The following is a 25,033-nucleotide window of genomic DNA, read 5'->3' on the forward strand; positions in this document are numbered from 1 at the left end:
TGGGCTACCTGATTTCTGTTTTTAATTCAGAAACAAGTTGCAACTTCACAAAGATGAGGGGAAGATTTATTTGAAATGTCAACAGGCTGCTTTTTCTTCATCTGGGGTGGTTCCATGTAGCCGGGTGTTCAATGGCTTTGGGTGAATCTTGAATCAAAAGCTGAAACCTTTGAAGCTGGGAATATGGTAGATCAGGAGTTCCCAAACTGCAGCCTACAGACCACTGGTGCTCCATGGGATTCATTCAGGCTGTCGGTGGGGTTCAATAGAGAACTAGACTTGGAGCCAACAGCCATTCAAAGAGCTCTGTCAATAAATAGGACCAATGACCACCCTTAGCTGGAATCAGCAGCAGCACATTCTGAATCGTATTTCAAAGCATCCCCTAAAGAGCTGGTTGGAGTACTCCCACAGGGAAGCTAATACAGTAGGGTGTTCTCTGGAGTTGGCTCTAATGTGCCATAACCAGTACTTCTTGCATGTCTACTGTGAAAAATGTGTGCTGTCAGATCCAGGATCAGTTTCAAGCCTCACTTAAATCCCACTGTCTTTCTCAGAACTTGCCGTAGGGTCCAGTCTAGATAAGCAGACCAGAGCCTTTCTTTCGTTTCCCAAGGACCTTGCTGTAGGGATCAGATGGGATTACCATGAGGAATTATAAAATATACATCAAGCCATCGTGTCCACAATGAAAGCATTGTGTTGACTGGGTTTGATATATTGACGATAATTTCTGATTAAATCCCATAAGATTCTACATTCATGCCCTTTTCATGCCCTTTTGCCTCTGCTGCCCATTTCTCCTTGCTCTTCCCAAATCACGTACACACTTAGACAGGCAGGCGTCCTGTGTCCTGAAAGACTGGGCAGTTTCGTCTTTGTAGTTTTCTGATATTAATCTTAGGATGTTAATCTTAGGGCCAGGAAACAGGTTTCACATTAAGGTGATAATGGTCACTGTCCTCCTGGCCATCCTTCTTATCATGTGTACTGATTGTTTATGACCTCCGGGGTTGCTGTATTCGCTCCTTTGTAGTTTTTCATTCATTTACTCCAGTGTATGTATGCCTAACTAGTGTTTATAGTTTAACTTTGTCCCCACGTGGGTTTGTTGAAATGTTCAGAAGAAATCTGATTGGTTCTTACGAACACTCTGTAAAAAGTTCTTTTGTGAATAGAACTACCTGGGCCAGGGGCTGCATACGGACAAGCACAGAGAGACACGATTATACGCTCCCTTCCCAGAGTCTTGCTGGTTCAAGCCTCTGTGTGTATTCTTATTAATCAGAGTTCAATCCTTCCTTTACTTTGCAAACGCAACATAGTGGTGCCCCGTGTGAGGCAAAGCTAAAAAGAAACGTTTGAGGCTTGTAAAAAAAAACCGCAGCATGTGAGGCAAAGCTAAAGGAAACCTCAACAAAAGGAAACCCCCAGGATTGGACTCCCCTCGGAGCTAGCAACCTGCTATCCCTCAGTCGCGGTGGATCATCTCCTGCAAAACGATTCCCAGACTTAGGATCTCATTCGCTCAGAACGAGCCCCTTCAGGTGAGATCATGGGAAGCAAGCTTTCACATGAGCAGGAAAAGCATAGGAATAATTTGTTATTTTTGCTAGCTCAGGCAGGGCATGATAAGCATTTAGCACCCCTAGTAGAAAATTTGTTGTTAGAAATTGCTAGACTGTGCCCCTGGTTTCCAGAGGGGGGTACTTATGATATTAAGAAATGGAAAGAGGTGGGAGATGCACTCCATAGACATCCTGAGGCATCTGTACAAGTCTTGCACACCTGGCATATGTGTAGAGATGCTGTTGGAAAGCTCTCTAACCCTTTACTGCAGCCACCAGCTGTCTCTATGAATGTTCCCATATTGTTGCAACCCCTAGCTGCTTTTAGAAATACCATAATATTGTTACCTCCATCTCAGCCTCTAAATTTCCAGCCTCTCTCCTCTGAGGCCATGCCAAAGGTAATTCCATTGGCACCTTCCTTTGCCAAAAATGTGCCTGGGTCAAATGTAAATTCCATGCCACCTTCGGTGGACCAATGCCCACAAGGGGCTCAGATCACAGTGCAAAAATTGGTTATTCCAAATATGGCAGAAGGAAGCAGTGAAGAAAAAACAGCTGACACCTTACCATTATTAGCAGTCTATCTTGTTGTTCAGAATGCACAGGAACAGAGAGCCCATGAATCATTGCCCTTCACAGTTTTTAAACAATTGAAGCGAAGTGTGACAGAAAATGGCTTGCAAGGCATTCTTGATGGGCTAAGAGGAGCCAGTACTTTAATTCCAAACCTTGAAGCCTCTGAAGTCTTAATGAAACAATTGGCTTATGAAAATGAAAATTCTGATTGCAAGACTGCTCTTAAAGTGATGTATCAGAAGCCAGAAATAGAGATTGCTCAAATGATTAAGCCTTGCCAGAATATTGACACCGAGACTCATAAATCTGCCCTCCTAGCAGCAGCATTGTCTCCTTCAGTGCATCCTGCTAAAGACAGGCAATGCCACAATGGATGACTTTCCAGCCTGGGTTTGAATGGGAGAACAAAGACTGTTGTGCCAGCTGATTGTCAGTCTTTTACTGAAGCTAAATTAGAAGCAATAGCTGGCTCTACTAACACAGTAGCTTTTAACACACAGTCTCCTGTGACAAATCTGCGCCATGCCGCTAAGGGCAGTGCTGGTTTGAATCTAATGACAGCAGAAATTGCTACTTTTCAGTTCCAGTTCCCTATGGTGGAAATTAAGACATAGCATACAGGTCTGATTCCACCTCAGACAGTGAGACTCATTCTTCATCGCCTATTGCAGACTGTTTTTTCTCCTTTCCTCCCTAAATGTAAAATTCCTAATGAATTTACTTTACAGCAGTTGCAGAGTTTTGGAGTCACTTCATATGCATGATTCTCCTTAATACAATGTTTTCACCTACAGGACTACTTTTTCCCCAGACACTGCTGACAGAATAGTGATTTTTAGAGTGGCTACACTCTGATTTGCCTAACACTGGATTTGATATTGCTGTTTGTTATTTGCTTTTTTTCTAAAACAGGAGCACTAGTTGTCAGGGAACTGACATCAGAGGGAAAGGAGGTGATAGGGCTCCCAGAGACTGGGAGAGACTCAACAGCCAAAGCAGGGACCAGCAGGGGGAGCGCGGGGTCTCTGGAGGAGGATCTCAGGAATACTGAGAGAGATGCAGCAGCGCAGGCAGGAAGCAGGGGGGAGAAAGGGGTGAGAGACACGTCCAGTGAAAATAGTGGGGAGGTGTCAGAAGCAATTGCAGGGAGACCCATGCTTCGTCGGAAGCTGTCACGTCGTGAGTCCAGGAGACGTGTTTCCGTTAAGGAACTTCTTTGTTGGAGGCGTTTCCGCAAACAGCCACTGTCGGACTCTAACAGTGACTAGAGCAGACATGTCTGAGGAGCTCTGTCACACACAGAGGTTTGTGGGGCCGCACAAACTCTGAAGGGGCACCATTTTAAGCACAAGCAGCTAATCATCCCCTGATAGCAGTCCGACAGTCTCTGTACGCTGCCTGTGCAGGAGAAAGCATCATGAGCGACCCAGCCGGAGCCGGAGGAGCAGGGGGAGGAGCTGATCCAAGCTTGGAAGAAAGATGCCGAGCATTGGAGGTCCAACTGGCGCTGCAGACGGCGAGGCTCGAGGAGAGGAGGGCTCAAGATGCAGACAAGAAGGGGAGAACCACTCAGTTCCCCAGAAAGGTACCAGGATTGGTGCAGAAGTTTGGGGGGGACCCCAAGGATTACCATGCCTTTAGGACTGAAATGCAATATGCCCTGAATGTCCAGTTTGATGAGTTCCCTGATGAGGAATCTCGAGTTGCTTTTGTAATTGGGCATCTTGAGAAGGGCGCGCGAGACTGGGTTCGACCCCTGATGGCAACGCACAACGATATCCTAAAGGACACTATGAAATTTTTTCGTGCAATGGATATCATGTTTTCCAGCGACATTGAGGAAGGGGCGGTGCGCAGACAGTTAATGGCTTGCAAGCAGGGAAGCAGATCTGTCCGTGAGTACTGGACTGAATTTACCATGCTGATTCACAGATTGGGGTGGGATTTATCGGCAGCACCCATTCAGATGCTATTTGAAGAAGGTCTTTCTTCAGCTGTGAAAGACGAGCTGGCCAGGAGCCCCAGGGCGGGGTCTATGGATCAGCTGACCAAATCTGCGCTGACCATTGGAGCGCGCCAGGAGGCAAGAGCCTTGGAGAGGCGGGAAGGGAGAGGGGAACGTTGGAAGGAGTTACGCATTCCAGACATTCCTGAGCCAGCTTCCCCGCCGGCAGAGCCGATGGAAATCGGAACAGCCCGCGCGCGCGCAGTTTCAAAGCCCAGTGAGGGGGCGAAGAAGGAGGGAAAGGGAGCCCGGAAATGCTATCTCTGCCAACAGCCAGGCCACTTTGCCAGAGTCTGCCCCCAGAGGAAGGAATGGCAAGGAATGGTGGGGGCTGTTGAGGGGGAAGAGCAGGGAGAAACGAAGCAGGTAAAAGCCAACGCCTGGTTGCCATCAGGGCACTGCAGCCAGGCCAAAGAGCAGTGAAAGTGCCCCTTCCCCAAGTGCCAGTGCCAGAAGCTCCTCGACCGGCTCTAGTGATTGAAGTGTCGCTAGAGCTGCAAAATGGACACCCCCTAAAAATAAAGGCACTGTTGGACTCAGGCAGCTCCTGCAATTTTATGAGCAAGGAGTTTGCTGCTGAACACCAGATACAGACTATCCCTTTAAGCAACCCCCTGCAGGTGACCACGATCGATGGCAGGGAACTGTTGGGAGGAGGAGTCAGCTTGCAGACCATCCCAATGATAATGAGGGTGGCAAGGCACACAGAACTGATAGCGTTTAATGTGGCCACCTTGGGAGGTGCTCCCATTATTTTGGGAATGAGCTGGCTAGCCCTACATGATCCGCTGGTGGGCTGGCATCAAAGAGTGGTTTCCTTCGGTTCCGCACATTGCTTAGAACACTGCAGGGGGGAAAAGGGGTCAGCAGGGGCCCAAGCCACCCTGGCAGGGACTGAAGTAGTGGAGAAGGGGAAGGTGCCACCACAGTATGCTGATCTCAGCGACGTGTTCAGCGAGAAGGAAGCTGACCAACTACCTCCGCATAGACCCTTTGATTGCCAGATCAATTTACTCCCTGGAGCACAGCTTCCTGTAGGCAAGTTGTATGCCATGTCAGACAGGGAAATGCAGGAGTTGCGAGCGTTCATTGACAAGAACCTGAAGAGGGGCTTCATCAGAGAGTCCAAGGCAGCGGGGGGTAGCCCAGTGTTTTTTGTGGACAAAAAAAACACGGACAAGCCGAGGCTGGTATGTGACTTTCGGGCCCTAAATGCAGTGACAGAGCCGGCGGCTTTTCCTATGCCCAGGATTGATGATATTTTGACCAGGGTGCGGAAGGGAAAGATTTTTACAAAGCTGGACCTAAGGGGGGCGTACAACCTGATACGTATAAGGAAAGGGGATGAATGGAAGACCACCATGTTCACCCCTTTGGGGGCATTTGAATACTTAGTTATGCCTTTTGGATTACAAACAGGCTCCGCGTGTTTTCAAGCTTTCATGAACCACGTACTGGGGCCTTTGCTCTACAAGAATTGCGTGGCCTTCTTAGATGACGTGTTGGTGTATTCGGAGAATGAGGAGCAACATGTGAGAGACGTCAGAGAAGTGTTGAGCAGGCTGCAAGCCAACAGACTGTGGGTGAAACTGGAGAAGTGTCAGTTTCATACCAAGGAGGTGGAATTCCTGGGGTACCGCTTGTCAGATAAGGGGTTGGCCATGGACCCCGGCAAGGTTCAAGCGGTGCTGGAATGGAAAACACCCAAGACCAAGAAGGATGTGCAGAGGTTCCTAGGGTTTGGAAACTTTTATCGTAAGTTCATCCGCAACTTCGCCCACCTGACGGCGCCCATCACAGACTGTCTCAGCAGCAAGAAGAAGTTTGTTTGGACGGGGGAGGCGGAGCGAGCGTTTGAGGAACTGAAAAGGGCCTTCGCCTCTGGCGAACAACTTCTACATGTGGATTTACAAAAAAAGCTGAGGGTCGAAACAGACGCGTCGGACAGAGCCATAGGGGCGGTGCTTCTTCTGCAGCCGGGGAAGGAGGGGTCTGAGTGGCGACCGTGTGCCTTCTTTTCGCGGAAGCTGAACAAGTCTGAGAGGAACTACACGGTGTACGACCGGGAACTTCTTGCAATTTATGAGGCCTTCCGGAGATGGAGGCACCTACTAATTGGTGCACAACAGAAGGTGCAAGTGTGCACGGACCATAAGAATCTAGAGTATTGGAGAACTGCGCGAGTGCTCAACCAACGGCAGTTGAGATGGGCCCAGGAGTTCTCCAAATTTAACTTTGAGATTTGTTACGTACCAGGCCCGGAGAACGTTAGGGCGGACGCTCTCTCACGCAAACCTGAATATTTGGAGGGAGAGGGTGTACCCGAAGAGACCCATGTCATTCCCGAGGACCGCTGGGTGTGTGGGGCGGCATTGGTGGGGCAAAGGGAACTGGTAGAGGGAACGGGGCAGGATGAATACGCCCAGGACAAACTCAGGAGTCTTAGGAGGGAGGGAGACAAACCCGGGGGTTTTGAGGAGAGAAATGGGGCGTTGTACTACAAGGGAGCGTTATACATACCTGAAGGGGAATTGAGGGAAAAGGTACTCAAGCAACTGCACGATAACCCCACAGCAGGGCATTTTGGGCAACACAAAACCATGTGGCTGGTTACCAGGGAATTCTGGTGGCCCAAGGTCAGGGAAGATGTGCGTGAATATGTGAGAGGGTGTGACCGATGCCAACGAGCCAAGGGGGAGAGGCGGGCACCGGCAGGTTTATTAGAACCACTACCCACGCCGGAAAGACCGTGGGAGGCAGTGGCAATAGATTTTATGACTGATCTGCCCAGGTCCAAAGGGAAAACAGCCATTATGGTGGTGGTAGATCTGTTAACCAAGATGGCCCACTTTATAGCCTGCTCACATGCGGTCACAGCAGAAGAAACCGCCAAATTGTTTGTGGAAAATGTGTTTAGGTTGCATGGCGCCCCCTTGAGGGTGGTTTCGGACCGAGGGAAACAATTTACTTCCAGGTTCTGGAGGAAGCTCATGAGCTTACTGCATGTAGAGGTTAATTTCTCTACTGCCCGTCATCCAGAAACCAACGGGCAGGCGGAAAGAGCTAATGGTGTCCTCCAGCAATATTTGAGGTGTTATGTTAATGACAGAGAGAATGATTGGGTGGAGAAGCTGGCGTTGGCAGAATTTGCTTACAACAATGCAGAGAACGTGTCCACGGGGATGAGCCCTTTTTTGGCCAATCACGGGTGTCATCCCCGAGCCTTCCCAGGGGGGGAGGGGGAGAACTGGAGCGTTCCAGCAGCAGAACAGTTCGTTGAAGAAATGGAAGCGATCCATCGCCAACTCCAACTTAATTTAAACCGGGCGAAGGAGGAATATAAGAGGCAGGCAGACAAAACCAGAAGGGAAGGGGAAAGCATTAGGGTGGGAGACCAGGTGTGGCTGTCCACCCAAGGGTTACCATTTAAAGGAGGTTGTAAGAAGTTAAGACCCAAAAGACTGGGCCCATTTGAAGTCACGCAACAGGTCAACCCAGTGGCTTTCAGACTCCGGTTACCGAACCACATGAAGTTGCACCCAGTGTTCCACAGATCGTTGCTGTCACCGTATATAGGGGACAGAGAGGGGAGGGTCAATAGGGGACCAGCGATGGAGGAAAAAGAACACAGCTACCATGCAGCGGAGATCCTAGATTCCAGGTGGAAAGGAGAGCAAGTAGAGTATTTGGTAATGTGGGAAGGGGAACCGGAGTCGGAAAACACCTGGGTCAGGGCAGAGGATGTAGATGACGAGGTTCTAATTGAAACTTTTCATCAGAGATTCCCTCGAAAACCCCAGCCAGTGGCGAGGTTCCGGAGGGAATACTTCGCCACCACAGACGAAGAAGAGGAGTTGGAGGGGTTCTCTGATTCCGAGGTGGAGGAGGATTCAGCGAGTCGGAACAAAGACCGATGGAGGGAGATGTTCGAGACGTCGGAAGATGAAGAGGATTCGTTTCGGGGTTTCAGCTCCTCACCGCCCAGAGGAGAGGGAGGGGGCGGGGGGGAAGGGGGCCCTGGAGGGGAGGTGGATGTCAGGGAACTGACATCAGAGGGAAAGGAGGTGATAGGGCTCCCAGAGACTGGGAGAGACTCAACAGCCAAAGCAGGGACCAGCAGGGGGAGCGCGGGGTCTCTGGAGGAGGATCTCAGGAATACTGAGAGAGATGCAGCAGCGCAGGCAGGAAGCAGGGGGGAGAAAGGGGTGAGAGACACGTCCAGTGAAAATAGTGGGGAGGTGTCAGAAGCAATTGCAGGGAGACCCATGCTTCGTCGGAAGCTGTCACGTCGTGAGTCCAGGAGACGTGTTTCCGTTAAGGAACTTCTTTGTTGGAGGCGTTTCCGCAAACAGCCACTGTCGGACTCTAACAGTGACTAGAGCAGACATGTCTGAGGAGCTCTGTCACACACAGAGGTTTGTGGGGCCGCACAAACTCTGAAGGGGCACCATTTTAAGCACAAGCAGCTAATCATCCCCTGATACTAGTCCTTAATGAATTCTTCTCTTTCCTATCTGTTTGCATTTACTGATTATATGGGGATAGTTTATTTTAACCCTCCTAAAGATTAACGCCTAGTTTTAATTCAACAGGTACCCTGAAATTTGGTTTCTGTCCAAAAACAGGTTCCTATTCAACACTCTAGAGTGTTTTAACGTATAAGGATTCTGAAAATAACTGGCATTTTTTTTTTTTTGCGGCTAATCAGGAAACTAACATACACTTCCACTGCATTTTGTGATTTTGTGTGAAGTTTGTGTGAAGTTTATCACATTTGGCTAATTTCTATCTTTCTCCTGTGCTAGATTTTAATCTATTCTTTGTTCTTGACACCGAAATCTCTCTTAACAAATAGAATTGCGCCTTTCTATGCTGCTCATGTTTGCTCTCACGTTTGTTCCCATATAGGATTCAAAGATATAATTTCAGAAGGAAATCAACATGCTGATTCTGCTCTGAAATCATTCTGTCCATTATTTTCTAATGCAATTGATACCCATGCATTTTTTCATCAGGGAATTATGCAGCTGATTTTAAACTATTTTTCCCCCTCTGACACAAGCTAAGGATATCGTTGATGGACGTCCTTCATGCACTTTAACTTCTGTTAACTTTAAAGGTAAAGGTAAAGGTACCCCTGCCCGTAAGGGCCAGTCTTGACAGACTCTAGGGTTGTGCGCTCATCTCACTCTATAGGCCGGGGGCAAGCGCTGTCCGCAGACACTTCCGGGTCACGTGGCCAGCGTAACAAGCTGCATCTGGCGAGTCAGCACAGCACACAGAACGCCGTTTACCTTCCCGCTGGAAAGCAGTCCCTATTTATCTACTGGGACCCGGGGGTGCTTTCGAACTGCTAGGTTGGCAGGCGCTGGGACCGAGCGACGGGAGCGCACCCCGCCGTGGGGATTCGAACCGCCGACCATGCAATCGGCAAGTCCTAGGTGCTGAGGTTGTACCCACAGCGCCACCCGCATCCCCTGTTAACTTTACCTTAAATCAATTAACTGTTTTCTTTCCCAGAGTCTTGCTGCTTCAAGCCTCTGTATGTATTCTTATTAATCAGAGTTCAATCTTTCCTTTACTTTGTGAACGCAACACCTTGCCAAAGGTTAATGGATGTTTGGAGAGAATTCTCATCTGGCAGAACTAGAAGGGGTGGGGACAGGTGTCTGGAATATAATGATTCTGGTCATCAGCCTCTTTTTCTGGGACTGCAAGATCACTGGTGTGATGAAACGTTTGTTCTGCGACACTGTTCCAACCTGCCTGTTCTATTGCTACCCAATTTCACCAGGTTGCTGGGAAGAGTTCATTATGCTTTTGGTCATCTGATTACATTTTAGGGGAAATGTTGCAAACTACCAAAGATGAAGAAAATGTTTCTCTCTGCAACAGAGTAATGTTACAGTATGTAACTGATTGCTCATCTGCTCAGCCCAACAGTCTTTGTGGGATATTGCTATATGCCAGATTAAGACCTCATTCAGCCAGAATTTTATTCATTGACAAGGGTGCTGGTGTTGAGTTTATTACTGAGATGTTGGTGGGTGATCGACAGAATACATTTCCTGGAAAAACTGAAATATAAATTTTGTTGCTCCTTTAAACTTTATCTTTTAGGCCTTTCATTCTTTTTGCTGGAATATTAGCAAATATTTTATAATCACAATTTAGTAATGAAATTGGTCTACAATTTTTAACCTCCAATCTATCTGCATCTTGTTTTGGAGTTAAAATAATATATGCCTCTTCCCAGGTCTTTCCCCAGGTCTTTCACCTATTGTGAATATTTCATTTATCACATTTTGTAAAGGTTGAATTATATGATTTTATTAATCAAATTATTAGTTTTCCTTTTATTTAATTGTCATGCTAATAGCTTCCCTGGCTTATTAGCATGCTAAAAGTTTTTCTGCTTCAATATTTTTATTTTCATTCCATTTCTTGATTAATTATCCTTGAATACTGTGATTGTAATATTTTAACTGCATGTTTAGTCATTTCCTTTTCTGGATTATTTACTAACTCTTTTTCTTTTTTGATTAACTCATCCAAAATCTCTTTTTTCTTCTGCTCTCTAGCCTTCTTTTGGTAAGCATTTTGGCTTATATAAAAGCCTCTAATCACTGATTTGCTTTCATCCCATACTACATTACTATCTGTACCTTTATTGTTATTTAATTCAAAATAATCTTTTGTGATTTATTTTCAGCCTTCGCCACTATTTCCTGATTATCTAATAAATCTTTGTTTAATTTCCACCTTCTTGGTGTGTTTCTTTTACCATTTGTTTGTATCAGAACTGCGTTATGATCCAAAGGGTTCCTTGTTAATATATCTGCTGTCTTAACCACTAAAGAAATTTCTTTGGAAAGCCAAACAGAGTCTGTCTGGCTGCTCGACTGGTGTACATCTTAGAAGAATGTGTATTCTCAATCCAATGGGTGTTTATATCTTCAAGCATCAATTAAGCTTAGATTTTCTATCATATCAAAGAAGGTTAATGGTAATTTCCCTTCTTCCAATTCCAATTTCCTTATTGTTCTAATCATTTCCAAAGAGAATACCCCATTCATATCTCCTAATAAAATTACCTTTTGATCCATGTATTCCATTAGGTTAATTTCTAGATCTTTAAAGAATTCCAACTTCTTTTCATTGGGAGCATATAAACAAATTATATCTAAATTTTGTTTCAATATTATGGGCACTATTTTGTTTCTTTTAACTTGACTGTTTATTCCGTTAACATTCCAGCTTAATAATCTCATGTCAGCCATTTTAATTATGTTATTAAAGTCTTGTCCTGTCTTTTTTACCTTTTTGCTTTTTCTTATTTTACTCTTTCTCCTCCTCTTGACTATTTACACTCTTCTCAGATTTTCCTGGGTCCTGTCCTCCAACTGCACCCTCCAAAGAGGGATCCGTTCCTCCAAAATCCTTATAGTTTTTCCTCCAAAGCATTTCTACCTCCTCTGATTGTCTGATTTTTATCTTTATATGTGAAGGAGATGCCTTCAGGATACTGCCAGCAATACCTAATAACATTTATTTTTAGAGTGTCTGCAATGTCCTTGTATGGGGCCCTTTTTCGAGAAGATGGGGAGGGGGGTTTCCTTATGTCCATAAAGGCACCGCACAAAAGTCTCAAGTTCAAGTCAAGTTCAAGTTCAGATCCAAAATCAATACAAATTGGAAACCTTTCCCTTGTTTTAGGGCAGGTTCAAGTTCAAGATTGAGTTTCAGTAGCAAAGTACTGTTTTATTCTTAATTCTCCATTAGTTCGTTTAAGTCTCAAAAACGTCCCCCCAGCACTTCACTTGTAATGTCCGTCATGCAGGGTAGATACCCCAAAAGTGGAGCAGACTTCCTTTTTAGCCTCCCACCTTGCTGAATTAAATTACTCAAATTAAACCGATTATCCTCCTCACCTTTCAATCAGCTCAGTATGCTGGAAAACTAACCACTCATGGCCAGATCAGAGGCTTTGGTCTATGGAGCTACGATGGTGCCTAGTTCATTGGCACTTTGCATGGCTTCCCCCCTCTCTCTGCACCTTTCATGATGGAAGCAGAGACCGGCAAGTCAGGAAACCAAGGCAGCCCAATACTCCGCTTTGGGCTTTTGGGGGAGGTGTGTTGCCCTTGTACTGTTCCCTGGATGCTCCATAAAGCTGAATCTGACCGAGCTGTCAGATTCAAAGATAGAGGAGGCTTCTCCCTGCCAGATCTGAAACTATATTATGAAGCCTCCTGTATCTGCTGGACCAGGGAATGGATTAAAAAAACACACAAATTTATTAGTTTTGGAAGGTGATGATAATAGATTTGGTTGGCATGCGCATTTATGGTATGAAGAGGCAAGAGTACCTCAAAGTTTCTGAAACCATATCATAAGGAAAGTGATTTTTAAAGTATGGGAGAAGTATAAAGTATTACTGGAACAAAAAACACCATGGTGACTCTCCCCACTAGAGGCAATATCAGGGGGGAAATAAACATGGAAACTCAGGGGGCAACGTACAGAGAGCTGTTAACTGAAATAGAAAACCAATTCAAACTGATTTTAATGAGGTTAGAGAAAACGTAACAGACTGGTTACAATATTTTCAGTTAAATGAAATGTTTAAGAATGATTAAAAGATAGGATTTGCGTGTGAAATGTCAACTTTTCAGAGAGAAATGATGGGAAATGATATAAAAAAATATCTAAAATATACAATCTGTTGCTGGAATGGAATCATAGAATCATAGAATCATAGAATCATAGAGTTGGAAGAGACCACAAGGGCCATCGAGTCCAACCCCCTGCCAAGCAGGAAACACCATCAGAGCACTCCTGACATATGGTTGTCAAGCCTCTGCTTAAAGACCTCCAAAGAAGGAGACTCCACCACACTCCTTGGCAGCAAATTCCACTGTCGAACAGCTCTTACTGTCAGGAAGTTCTTCCTAATGTTTAGGTGGAATCTTCTTTCTTGTAGTTTGGATCCATTGCTCCGTGTCCGCTTCTCCGGAGCAGCAGAAAACAACCTTTCTCCCTCCTCTATGTGACATCCTTTTATATATTTGAACATGGCTATCATATCACCCCTTAACCTCCTCTTCTCCAGGCTAAACATGCCCAGCTCCCTTAACCGTTCCTCATAAGGCATCGTTTCCAGGCCTTTGACCATTTTGGTTGCCCTCCTCTGGACACGTTCCAGTTTGTCAGTGTCCTTCTTGAATTGTGGTGCCCAGAACTGGACACAGTACTCCAGGTGTGGTCTGACCAGAGCAGAATACAGTGGCACTATTACTTCCCTTGATCTAGATGCTATACTCCTATTGATGCAGCCCAGAATTGCATTGGCTTTTTTAGCTGCCGCGTCACACTGTTGGCTCATGTCAAGTTTGTGGTCAACCAAGACTCCTAGATCCTTTTCACATGTACTGCTCTCAAGCCAGGTGTCACCCATCTTGTATTTGTGCCTCTCATTTTTTTTGCCCAAGTGCAATACTTTACATTTCTCCCTGTTAAAATTCATCTTGTTTATTTTTGCCCAGTTCTCTAATCTGTCAAGGTCGTTTTGAAGTGTGATCCTGTCCTCTGGGGTGTTAGCCACCCCTCCCAGTTTGGTGTCATCTGCAAATTTGATCAGGATTCCCTTGAGTCCATCATCCATGAAGGAATCATCCATGAAGGAAGGAAATGAAGGATGAAGAGGTTAAATCAGTTATGATTACATGTGCATGAGATTGGGACATAATATTCAATTAGTGGAATGGGAAAAATTATGGAAGAATGATTTAAAACTTACAGCATGTGTGGCAAGGAAAGAAAATTATATGAAAATGATGTATAGATGGTATCTAACACCAGATAAATCAGCAAAAATGTATAAAACTAAATGTTGGAAGTGTAAAGCAACAGAGGAGAATTTTTTCCATATGTGGTGGGATTGTAAAATTATAAAGAAATGTTGGGAAATGATTTATAATGAAATGAAGAAAATGTTTAAAATAATGTTTTAGAAGCTTTCCTATTAGGTATTACAGGAGTGGATTTACCAAAATGACAAAAGAGTTTGTTTATGTAGCACAACATTGGAAAGAAGAAGGTGTCCCATCTCACAAAGATTGGCAAGTTAAACTGATGGAATATGCTGAAGTGGCAAAATTGACGATGAAACTGAGAGGAAGAGATGACAATGAATTCAAGAATGGAATATGTTTATTGCATCTATACAGAAGCAATGTACATTAAAGTTAATACATTAGTAGGGTTTTAAGATTACTTGTAATTTCATCATGATTGGATTGTAGGTGATTTACATATGATTATATATATATATATATATATATATATATATATATATATATATATAATTTTTTTATTGATTTCCATCTAGTTATACATTTTATCCATGATACAGCAAATCATATCCATTTTAGACTTCCTTCAACGTCACTGACAATCATTCGTAGTTATAACTTTAGTACACATTTCTTTCTTTCATATTGCCATTTGTTCCTCCCTTCCTTCATTATTTCTAATAAACAATACTTATTGATTCTTTACAGTGCCTCTTTAAACCCCACTAGCGTTGTATTTACACCACAATTATTTTCCAGATAACCCACAAATTTCCCCCAGTCCTCAATAAACTTTTGACCTTTAGTATATCTGATTTTCCCTGTTAATTTGTCCAGTTCTGCATATTCTGTCGATTTACATATGATATAAATATAACAATGGACATGCAGTAAATTGATAAACAATAGAACCAAGGAAGGGATTAGAGGAAAGTCAAGTGATTTGAGGAAGCCCACAAATGTTTTGTTTTTGTTTTTTTGCTTTTAAAAAATATCTTAGTTCTGTGAATGTATATGTTTTTGTTTTGTTTTTTGAAAATCAATAATATGTTTAAGAAAAATAAATAAACTTTATATTTTAACCTATCAATGTTTTATATAGGGCCATCCTCATTAACAGTAAAGTTCATGAAGAACTCGGATCTCCAGGAAGCAAAGGGACCTTTCCCATGACTGAAAGCAAAATAACAAGAACAAAAACAAAACCAACTAAATGTGTATACCCCACCCTTCCAGTTGGGTTGCCCCAGTAACTCTTGGTGGCTTCCAACAAAATACAAAAACACAGGAAACCATCAAACATTAAAAGCTTCTCTATGCAGGACTGCCTTCAAGTGTCTTCAGGAAATTGTGCAGTTGTTTATTTCTTTGACATCTGATGGAAGGCATTCCACAGTGCAGTTGCAACAACTGAGAAGATCCTCTGACTGGTGCCTTATAACTTCACTCTCTTCCTACTTCCCTACCCTCGGAGGTAGACCTCAGTGTCTGGGCTGGACGATGGGGACAGAGATGCTCCCTCAGGCATACTGTGGTTTAAAAGGCTAACACAAAGATGGACTTGCAACTTCAAAAGGGATTAATTAAAAAGCTTAACACACTTATTTACAACACCAGCCCAATTATGTAACTGCCAATCTTTTAAGATCTTATTCAGCCATGTTTTGATACATTGTCTAGGGTGCTGATGTGGCGTTTATTACTGAGACCTTGGTGGGTAATTTACAAAATACATTTCCAGGAAAAACTGAAACATTGAGTTAATCTTTTGAAAACCGCAAAAACTCCAGCCTCCAGCCCAGGCAGCTGTTAGGGGGCTGTGCTGCAAATGAGGAACAACCAAAGGAGAAGCAGGCTGGGTCCATGCCCACTTTGCCCAGTGCCTGCCAAGTGTTAGGCCCGAAGATGGGCATCCTTGTCTTGATGTGGAGCTCCAGGACTGCAGCAATTCACTTCACCCTTGGAGCCTCTCTCCACCCAACTCCACAACAGCCTCCCTTGGAGGCCCCTTTTTTCTGGCCTGCCTGGCTCCTCCCCAACTATCAGAGGTGTCAGCTTGTGAAGGTGACTGGGAGAGGATGTCGGCAGAAGCTGGGGGCAAAGCCAAACCTGGTGGCTTCAATGGTTGGTTGCTCCTCCTTCCCCTCCTCTTGGAGCTGCCACTGCTTCCCCTCTGCAACAGGCCAGTGGAGCTGCCCTTGCACGTTTTGGACATTTGGGAACAGCTCCCACCCCACTCTGGAGTCCTCTTTGCATATGTGGAGGCAATAAAACATATCTTTTAACAGAAAATATGAAAACAATTGACCTTATGGTAAAGCAATATTTCATTTCTCATTTTTTTTCAAACAAATATGCAGATTTATTTAAAAAATATTAAATCAACTTCCCTTCTCCCCATCTGTGGTTCCTGAATTTTTCTTCTTCCTGGTTCCTCATTCTTCGCATAAGTTTAGCCATCTCCACATTCTCCATCAATTTCATCTGCCAGGCCTCCTTGGTTGCAACTGTTTCTTCTTTGTCATTCCTGTGCATAAATCATCTGGGCAGCCGTTGTTGCATACATAGACAATCTTTTCTGAACATTTGGTACCTCTGAACCTATTGTTCTTCAAAGAAAAGCTTCTGGTTTGTTGGTTTGTTTGTTTGGTTGGTTGGTTGGTTTTTTGTAGAAAGTTATCTTTAACATTCCCCCCTCCAGTTTATTCTACAGTAAATCATTCCCCAGAAAGCCTTCACTACCTTACATGACCACTAGTACTGTGTGATAAATTGCCATATTGCATGAGTTTGACCAAACTGTGGGAGGCAGTTGAAGTGACTGGCGTGTTCTGGCCCATGGTATCACAAAGAGTCAGACAGGACTAAACAACTAAACAACAACAACAATGGAAATAATATCTTGACAAGGGTGTCAGCGAGGCAATATACTGATGAACAAAAGGCGGAGACTTGACAGAAATGATGATAAGCCCTCACACAAACCAACAAACTCTCTCACCTTCACAAATATCCTTCCACTTAGAGCTCAACTCATTATGCACAGCCTGCTAACAAAACCAGGAGGACCCACCCCCACCCCACGGCTAGTCAATCAAAGACCCAGTGGCAAAGTAAACAAAGAACTGGAAAGCACTTCTTTCTTCCCTCACACTCACCCCAACCAGTGGGGGGGGGGGAGAAGGGAATTTTTTTTTTATTTTTTATTTTCTGGTGGTGATTATGTTGTTGGCTCCCCCTAAATAGCTTTCCTCCATATTAAAAAGAAAGGGCTTTATTTATGGTAATTTTAAGGAGACTGTCTTCTTGCTTGCTTGACCTCCCTCCGTCCCTTTGATAAAAAGGGGGAGATTGGTGGGATGAGGGCTTGGGAAGGGGCTTCTGGGGGGGGAGGAGAGAAGATTTAGCTGGCTGCCTTATTCTGAAATGGGAGGTGGGGTACTATGTGAAAATGACGGGTATGGTTTCCCCTGGTAAGCATTGCAAGCAAATGTGTGTCTACTCACAAGCAAGCTCTACTGAATTCAACGAGGCTTCCTCCCAGAAAAGTAGAAGTAAGTTTAGTTGAACTCAGTGGGGCTTATGCATGCACAGATTCAGTTTAGACCTCTGAGTGAGGAAGCAGATTCAACTTGACTAGAAAATCATTTAAGCTAATCTGAAATTAGCTGAAAATACACACCGGGGAGGACAAACAAGACCTTGATATATATCAAGATATTGTGATGTTTAGCTGGTGATATATCGTGATGCTGAAAACCAGATATCGCCCAGAACTAGTACCCTCTTTTCCCTAACAATTCCAGCATGTTTCTGATGCAGATTTATCCTTCCTGGCCAGTTTACTAGGAGTCAAGCACCACCTGTACATCATTTTCATATAATTCTCTTTTAATGTATATCATGCTGTAAATTTCAAATCTGTATTCCACAATTTTTCCCATGCTGCCATTTCTATATTATGACCTATATTCCATTACTGATTTTACTAGTCCGTCTTTTATTTGCTATTCCAATAACAATTTATACATTTGGGAAATTACTTTTTCATTTTTCTCGATAAGTTCTCTTTCAAAAGGTGAGGTTCAGAAATCTATTCCTTTTATCTAATTTAAATAACTCATAAAGTTGATAATATTGTAACCATTCTGTTTCTGCTTCTCCAACATCACTACTCATTTTTCAGAAAGGGGAGCTGCTTGTTTTTCTGCTTGTTCTGACCAATGCTGGGTGGAATAGTTTAGCTCACATTACAGATTCTGTGGTTACATGAAATGGTATGGTCAATTATTTGTTTCATTTTTATACTTTCTCTGCCAGGAGGATGGGGACATTGTGAAATCAGATGTAACTTAGAGTTGCCTTATGTCTGGGAAATCCAGGATATACCCTCTTTTGGGGGCAAACCAGGCCATCCAGAGTATTTTTATTTTAAACCAAAGTCTGGGGTTTTAATTTTTTTAATTATTATTGTTGTTGATTAAGTTGTGCACTGGTGACTTGGGTTCAACCTCAAGCTCTTGCATGGGCTTGGGCATCTGGGGGATGCAAAAACAGCTCAATAACTTAGCAGCTCAACAGCTGTCCAGACTTTTTCCTTCTAAAAATATGGCAACCCTATGGCCAGATCATGATTTTCAGTTTCCTTCTCCTTCTTGGCCTTCAGGAACTAACATTCATTGCACCATCATTGCATATGTGAGAAGAATTTTAAGGTCTTTTGTATATATAATAAATGTTCATAACTGACACATACATAAAGATATTGACTACTGTACATGTCTGGGAACTGCAGGAGAGCAGTCCTAAAGCCATTTTTGCTCTTTCAGTCACCTCAAATATTTCTCTGCAAGGAGGAAGTAAATGGAGAAGCCTCCCCACTGTCTCCTTGTTCACAAACCCTGTCTTAAGTGCACATTTAATATATGAATAGGGTGAGCCTGTGACCTGGATTCAGGGATTGAGTAGTTACCATAACAAAAGAGTGGCCAGGATGCACAGATAATCTAATCAGGTAACCTGGCAGACAGAAAAAAACAACTGAAGTGGAGGCACGAGACAGGTGTTGATCAGCAAGTGAGCAATGCAGGTGCACGCTGATTGCCAAGCCCGCAGTAGCTCTTTTTATTGATACACACATGCAAACTTAAGCAGATACTTTTTGGGCTGTGACCTTTACAAATCTTCCAATCCCGCGATCGATGGGTGGCACAAAGTTATTTTGGCACTTGTTTCCACATGTCACTTTTCCCTTGCACAATGTTTTTCTAGAAAGAGACAAAGGTCTCAAAGGACAGAGGTTACAGACAGGGCACGGCAGGCTGCTGAGACCGCAAAAGAGGTTAGATACAGGCCATGATGTCCTCAGACATTTCCGTGAGGGGGAGAATGTTTTGCACCCCAGGGTCACGCGTGCAGGCAGACTGATGCTGCCTGCGGGTGGGGGAATGTGCTCCTTCAGGACCCCACCCCCCACTGTCCACGATATCCCTTCAAACAACATTCAGATTTCTGCGGGGGAACACCCCTTCTGTGATGTATGTATGATGTATTGGGGGTTGGTCTTGAACTGGGGGTGGGAATTTCAAAAGTATATAGGAGTTTGCACACCATTGTTCTCAGTCTTCCTCCTCTCTCCTGCATGTGTGTGGGGGGTACTCTGCTGCAACAGCTTTAATAAAGATTAGGCTTACTAGCTGCTTTGCTTCTCAATATTCTCTGGTTTGCCTCTGTTATTTTCTCCTACCGATGGAGAACCTACAAAGGACTCTATAAGGGCTCTTGTGGACCCCATAAGGGAAAGGGAGTAGTTTTTGTTTACAACAAATAGATATTATTCACTTAGAAAGAGCCAACACAAGACACAGTATTGATCTACTTTATCCATTTTATTCTGATCACAATTCAGAATAAATGTACAGGGGAAATGTAACATCTGTACCAAAGGTTCTGTAACTAGAGCTCCCAACCCACAATTTCATGCCCTCTTGCGCATGCCTCCTTGAAACACATTCTCTCTGCAGCATCTTCAGAGATCTTCCATGCCTTCGGAGATCCTGCATGTATCAGGATGGGTGTTGATTTCTATATCCTTTATCCTTGGAGGGTCATAAGAAAGGGGATCACCACAGCTTACTCTGTCGATTTTGAAATAGATCCAGCCATTGAGTGCTTTCATTACACGTTTTGGAGTTGTCTTTAAAAATTTACAAAAATCTGGTGTTCCACATCCTCTGGGATAAATATAGTACCCTTTTCCTGCCACTGAAAAGAGAGTAATGCTAATATGAGTCAGAGTTGACTTCAGGACCCAGCAGACTTGGACAACTTCAAGTACCATTGGGTCCACATGATCCCCTTTAGCCCACACCCTGTTAGCTTCTCTGAAAATTCAGAAGATGTATTGTAACCCCACAAAAGGCACTGAAATAAAAGCAGAAGCTGGGTAATATGAGTCAGGCTTGGCATCAGGGCATCTCTTGTCTTCCACAAACCCTGTTTTTGCTTTCTTGTCTACTTGTCCTCTGACCAGACCAAGGCTACTGGGTGAAGTTGACACATATGAATTTGCTCACCAAATGAATCTTCCATAAAGCCCACAATATAGGATCCCTCCAGGTTCTAGGGATAATCAAAATGGGAACGGAGCCAACAGTGTGTTCCTCCCTAATAATCAGGAGATCCCACCATCCCAGGGTCCGTCTTATATCCCTTCATTACTCTTTCTCACATACTGAAATCAGGGATGGATATATTTCCCTAAAGTACATTCATAACACGGAAATACCACATTAAAGAAAACCTTGAATATTTCCATTCAAAGAAAACATAAGGCACACACAGACACCCATTTGCTTTTATCCCATTTGGCCAGAAAAGGAAGTTGATGTCTGGCAGCTGATTTGCAGTTTACTCACCATTATATATAAAACCTACGAATCTCAGACACCTCATCAATGAAAAATGGCAAGTTTCACCCGCCCAGCAATGTGTCGTATTCGGTACCATACAGTGTACGCACCCCAGTGGTGGATGTCTCACATATGGAACTGTCAAAATGAAGCATATTGTCAGCAGAAGGATTCCATTTACATTGGCATGCCTAGTCCATTGTGGCCCTTAGTTTCCAGTTCACACAGACACACACTCATGGCATGGTATTCTACAACTGCAATCGAATGGGCTGCCTATGAAAAACTAATATAAATATTTTTTAGCATTGCATATTTTGTCCTCAGTATAACTTCTATATGTATCACATTCAGATCTTTCCACTACATGCATCTTGCTGTGTATTTGCTTCTGTATGAGAGTGATCTGACTTGAGTAAAATGAGACTGACAGTCCTGACTGCCTGGACAAGAACAGATTGGCTTTGATCCTTACCATTCTATGACATCAAACAAGGATTTCTCATAGTTTCTAGGCTGCAGACTGTCTCTTTTGAGTGGAAGAAGAAGAAGAAAGACACTTTTCTACTATCTATGATACACATTTATGGTGGTTTTATCCTACGTTGAACAAAACTGTGCCCTCCCTGCATTCTCAATTTCTCCGGTTCCCCACCTCCACACTAAAATTTCCCAGATTCCTAAGATCACTGACAAACAGCACTTTCAGGTGATGAACATGGTGCAAAAACATTAAGACCGCCTAAAACTTTGGGAGGGGAAAATATTTTACTGGTTTTAATTACCGTATTTTTTGCACCATAACACTCACTTTTTTTCCTCCTATAAAGCAAGGGGAAATGTCTGTGCATGTTATGGAGCGAATGCCTGCGGGTGGCGGGGGGGATCTGCTGCAGTCGTGAGCAGAGGATCCATGGTTCCCCTTCCTTCCCTCCTCCGTGGTTACAAAGCATGGATCCACATGGATCCTCAGGATTTTTGCATTGGGCTACTCCAAACTCACTGTCAGATCACACGTCTGTGGCCACAGCATGAACCACAAAAATCATATATCCACTATTTCGTTTAGAATATTTTTTTTCTTGTTTTCCTCCTCTAAAAACTAGTGCATGTTATGGTCTGGTGCATGTTATAGAGCGAAAAATACGGTAATTTACATGTTTTATGCTGTTAAACTCTGCATTGTTCGAGGGGGACTTGTGTTTACAATTAGACAATGGCGCTGAGCATCAAACTTGTTTCCTTTTATTCAAACAACAATGGGGAAAAACCCGGTCCTTTGTCCCTTTAAAAATGAACCTAGTAGCACCATTCTCAGGATCATTCTAGGGGTAAATTGTTTCTGGCAATCAAGTATGATAATAATTATTGTAACCATCATCACAACAAGCTAATTTGTTGGGAAGGATGCTATTGGGTACGTACTGGGTTGTTGTTGATGTTTGTTGTGGTTTTAATATGTTGGAAGCCATCCAGAGTGATTATCAGCTATGATAAACTTCATTGTGATCATCAACTTTAACAACATTATTTGTTGGGCATGAGGCTAATGGGTTCATACCTTCCCTGCCCCAACAATGAAATGAAAATGCTGCAGTTTTTGTCCATGTTGAATTTTGCCTTATTCTCTTTCATCTCACCAAAGGTTACTACAACAAAATCTCCTGTGCATTGGGGGTGGGGGTGGGGAGGCGGGACAGCCTTAAATAGGATCCAATGTGTAGAGGTTCTAGTCTTGACATTTTATGAGGGTTATTGCTTATTTCACTATCCTCCTACATGCTTTGTGGGTTGCAAGATTTGACTACCAAATGAAAAAGCACCATACGCCAACCTCAGATTTTAGTTTTCCTGAGGCGCTAGGAAGACAAATCTTGGACCCAGTTGTAGTTTGCCTATGGTTAGAGAATTGTGGATACAAAAAGTGTCCAAAATAAAAGGATTCTTACATTCGATTTGATTTTCATTGCATAGGTCAGTATAGCAGCACTCAGTTCTCATCGCAAAAAATCCCATAAAATAAGCAATATAACCAAAAAAGCCTGGGATACAATCCTCAGTGTTAACACAGTCACTGTATTGAGTTCGTCTGGGGAGATATTCAACTGTGAAGAAGAATGAGAAAGAATTATTAAGTCAATCATTTTTGCCCCAGAGTAGAGTGGCAAAATCAGAATTTTAAATACATAAATTAATTGGAAAGTCTTTAATTTAAAGCTGTATATTGATGCAGTAAGAGTTTCCAGCACTTATGACACAGGTTGTTTTTCTTTCTTTTTTTCATGTGACATTTCAACTAAGCGTTGTAATGACATTTGGAAAAGGCATTCGGATTTAAACGTATGTCAAATGTCTTCAGCTTCATCATTCTGCTAGTCCTTTCTGAATATTTTATGGCACATCTCATACCTGTTCCTTGGTCTTCCTATGCAGGGAAGAAAAGGGAAGATGATTTTCTGGAAACATCACATTGAGAGTGAAGAGCTGCTGGACTTCCAGCTTCTGGCCATGGGATTTGGCTGCTTTTCCATGAGATCGGACCCCAGTCATGCAAGTAATTCAGGGTTAATATGGGAGCAATTAGTCCTGCTCCTCCCCCCAGTATAAGGGGGGCAGACCGTCACCCACAGATCATCTGTTATCAGCCACTCACTACAGAATGTGGGTGCAGGGATGCTGGGTGCTGAGCACAGCACGAACTAGGAACTCTCCAGAACCATTGTCACAAACCGGGAGATCCCTGTTTTCTAAAAATTATTAAAATTCAATCTAAGAAACTGGTGTGTTCTGGAAAGAAGGAGATAAAAAAAAAGACCTGCTTAATGAACCAGGCACTGGGTGCCAAGACTTTCATCTGAAAAAGACTTTTATTGTTGTGTTTTGGATTTACGTGAGCTGAGCAGCGGCTGTTACATGCCAAACCTCACTAAGAGAGAATTAATTATCTAAACAGAACACAGGAGGACTTCTAACATTAATATGCTATTTGGCTGTGCAGTCCTCTGTGGAAGTTCTAATTAGACTTGGCAAACGATGAAGGAGCCTCGGTCTGAGAAAATGGTGTCTATCAGTTGTGGCGCAGAAGAAGAAAAAAATGACTTCCCTGGTCAGGGGGGGGGGTTTAAAAACACTTGTTGGATTATAACTTGGGAAATATTTCACACAAAACAGTGCATTTGCCTGCACAGGTTATTGTTATAAAAGGTGGAAGTGAGGGTGAATCTTTGATTTTTGCAGACTTCCCTAGGGCCTGGGGGAGCAGGTTGGATTTTGGAGGCACCAAACAATCACCAAATAATTACTGACTGTGAAATATACCCTATAGCACTGAGTTTCTATGGAAGACCTATTTTTGGAATAACAGCTAGTTAAACAACCCGAGAGATTACTGTGTCAATAATCTTACTAAATGAAGGACAGTTGGAAAGCAGCCTAGAGTCGAAGATAGGATGGGGAACGAAAAGGCAGAACTGCGCTGAAAAACTTACCGATGGACAACAACACAGAATAAACTGTCATCCTGCATGTTAACAGACCTATAGATTTGCTCAACACGAGAGGGTCATACACAAGTGATTGTGAAGACATGATAATAGGTTAAGATCGGAATTTGGAAACTGAGAAAAAAACAACAGAGAAGAAAGCAGAAACAGCGAAAGAAACTTTCTTTCTCCCAAGATCCAGAACATGGGAAGTCCCCTTTGAAATTCTTTAATTTGGAATATATATAATTTATTTGATTGATTATCCATTGTCAATGGATTCCTACAACATCCCAGGTTCATGTAGGAATATGACAGGGTCCAGAAAATCTGGATGGATTGCTGACCTTAGCATATGTGCTGGAATCTTTGCTAGGCCTGTTTCCTGCCAGAGATATCTTGAGAGAGGCTTAGCATATTTCAGCATATAGCATTCTGGACACAACATGTTATTGACCTTTTTTTGAAAAATCACCCCAAAACCATACACTTCCAGGCTTTGATTGCAAAAACCTGGACATTTTGCCAATTTTAAGAAATCCCACCCACCCTCCCGCCAGACATGAAATGAAAGAAAGAAGCCTAACTCACATATATCAAGTTCCATAACAACTTCACGACAAGCATTGCCTGG

At 43.4% G+C, this 25,033-nt stretch overlaps 1 long non-coding RNA gene across 1 annotated transcript; it reads right to left on the bottom strand.

The window, feature by feature from the left end:
* Window positions 1-586: 586 nt before the first annotated feature.
* On the bottom strand, window positions 587-9,192 carry LOC309537982. Its single transcript, XR_014222078.1, has 3 exons — window positions 8,637-9,192; window positions 2,590-3,064; window positions 587-800 (listed from the first exon to the last, which is right to left on the bottom strand). It is a non-coding gene; the product is annotated as an uncharacterized lncRNA (long non-coding RNA).
* Between the last annotated feature and the right edge of the window lie 15,841 nt (window positions 9,193-25,033).

The sequence above is a fragment of the Podarcis vaucheri genome (assembly GCF_965113315.1).
Source record: "Podarcis vaucheri genome assembly, chromosome: 7".
Classification (NCBI taxonomy): domain Eukaryota; kingdom Metazoa; phylum Chordata; class Lepidosauria; order Squamata; family Lacertidae; genus Podarcis; species Podarcis vaucheri.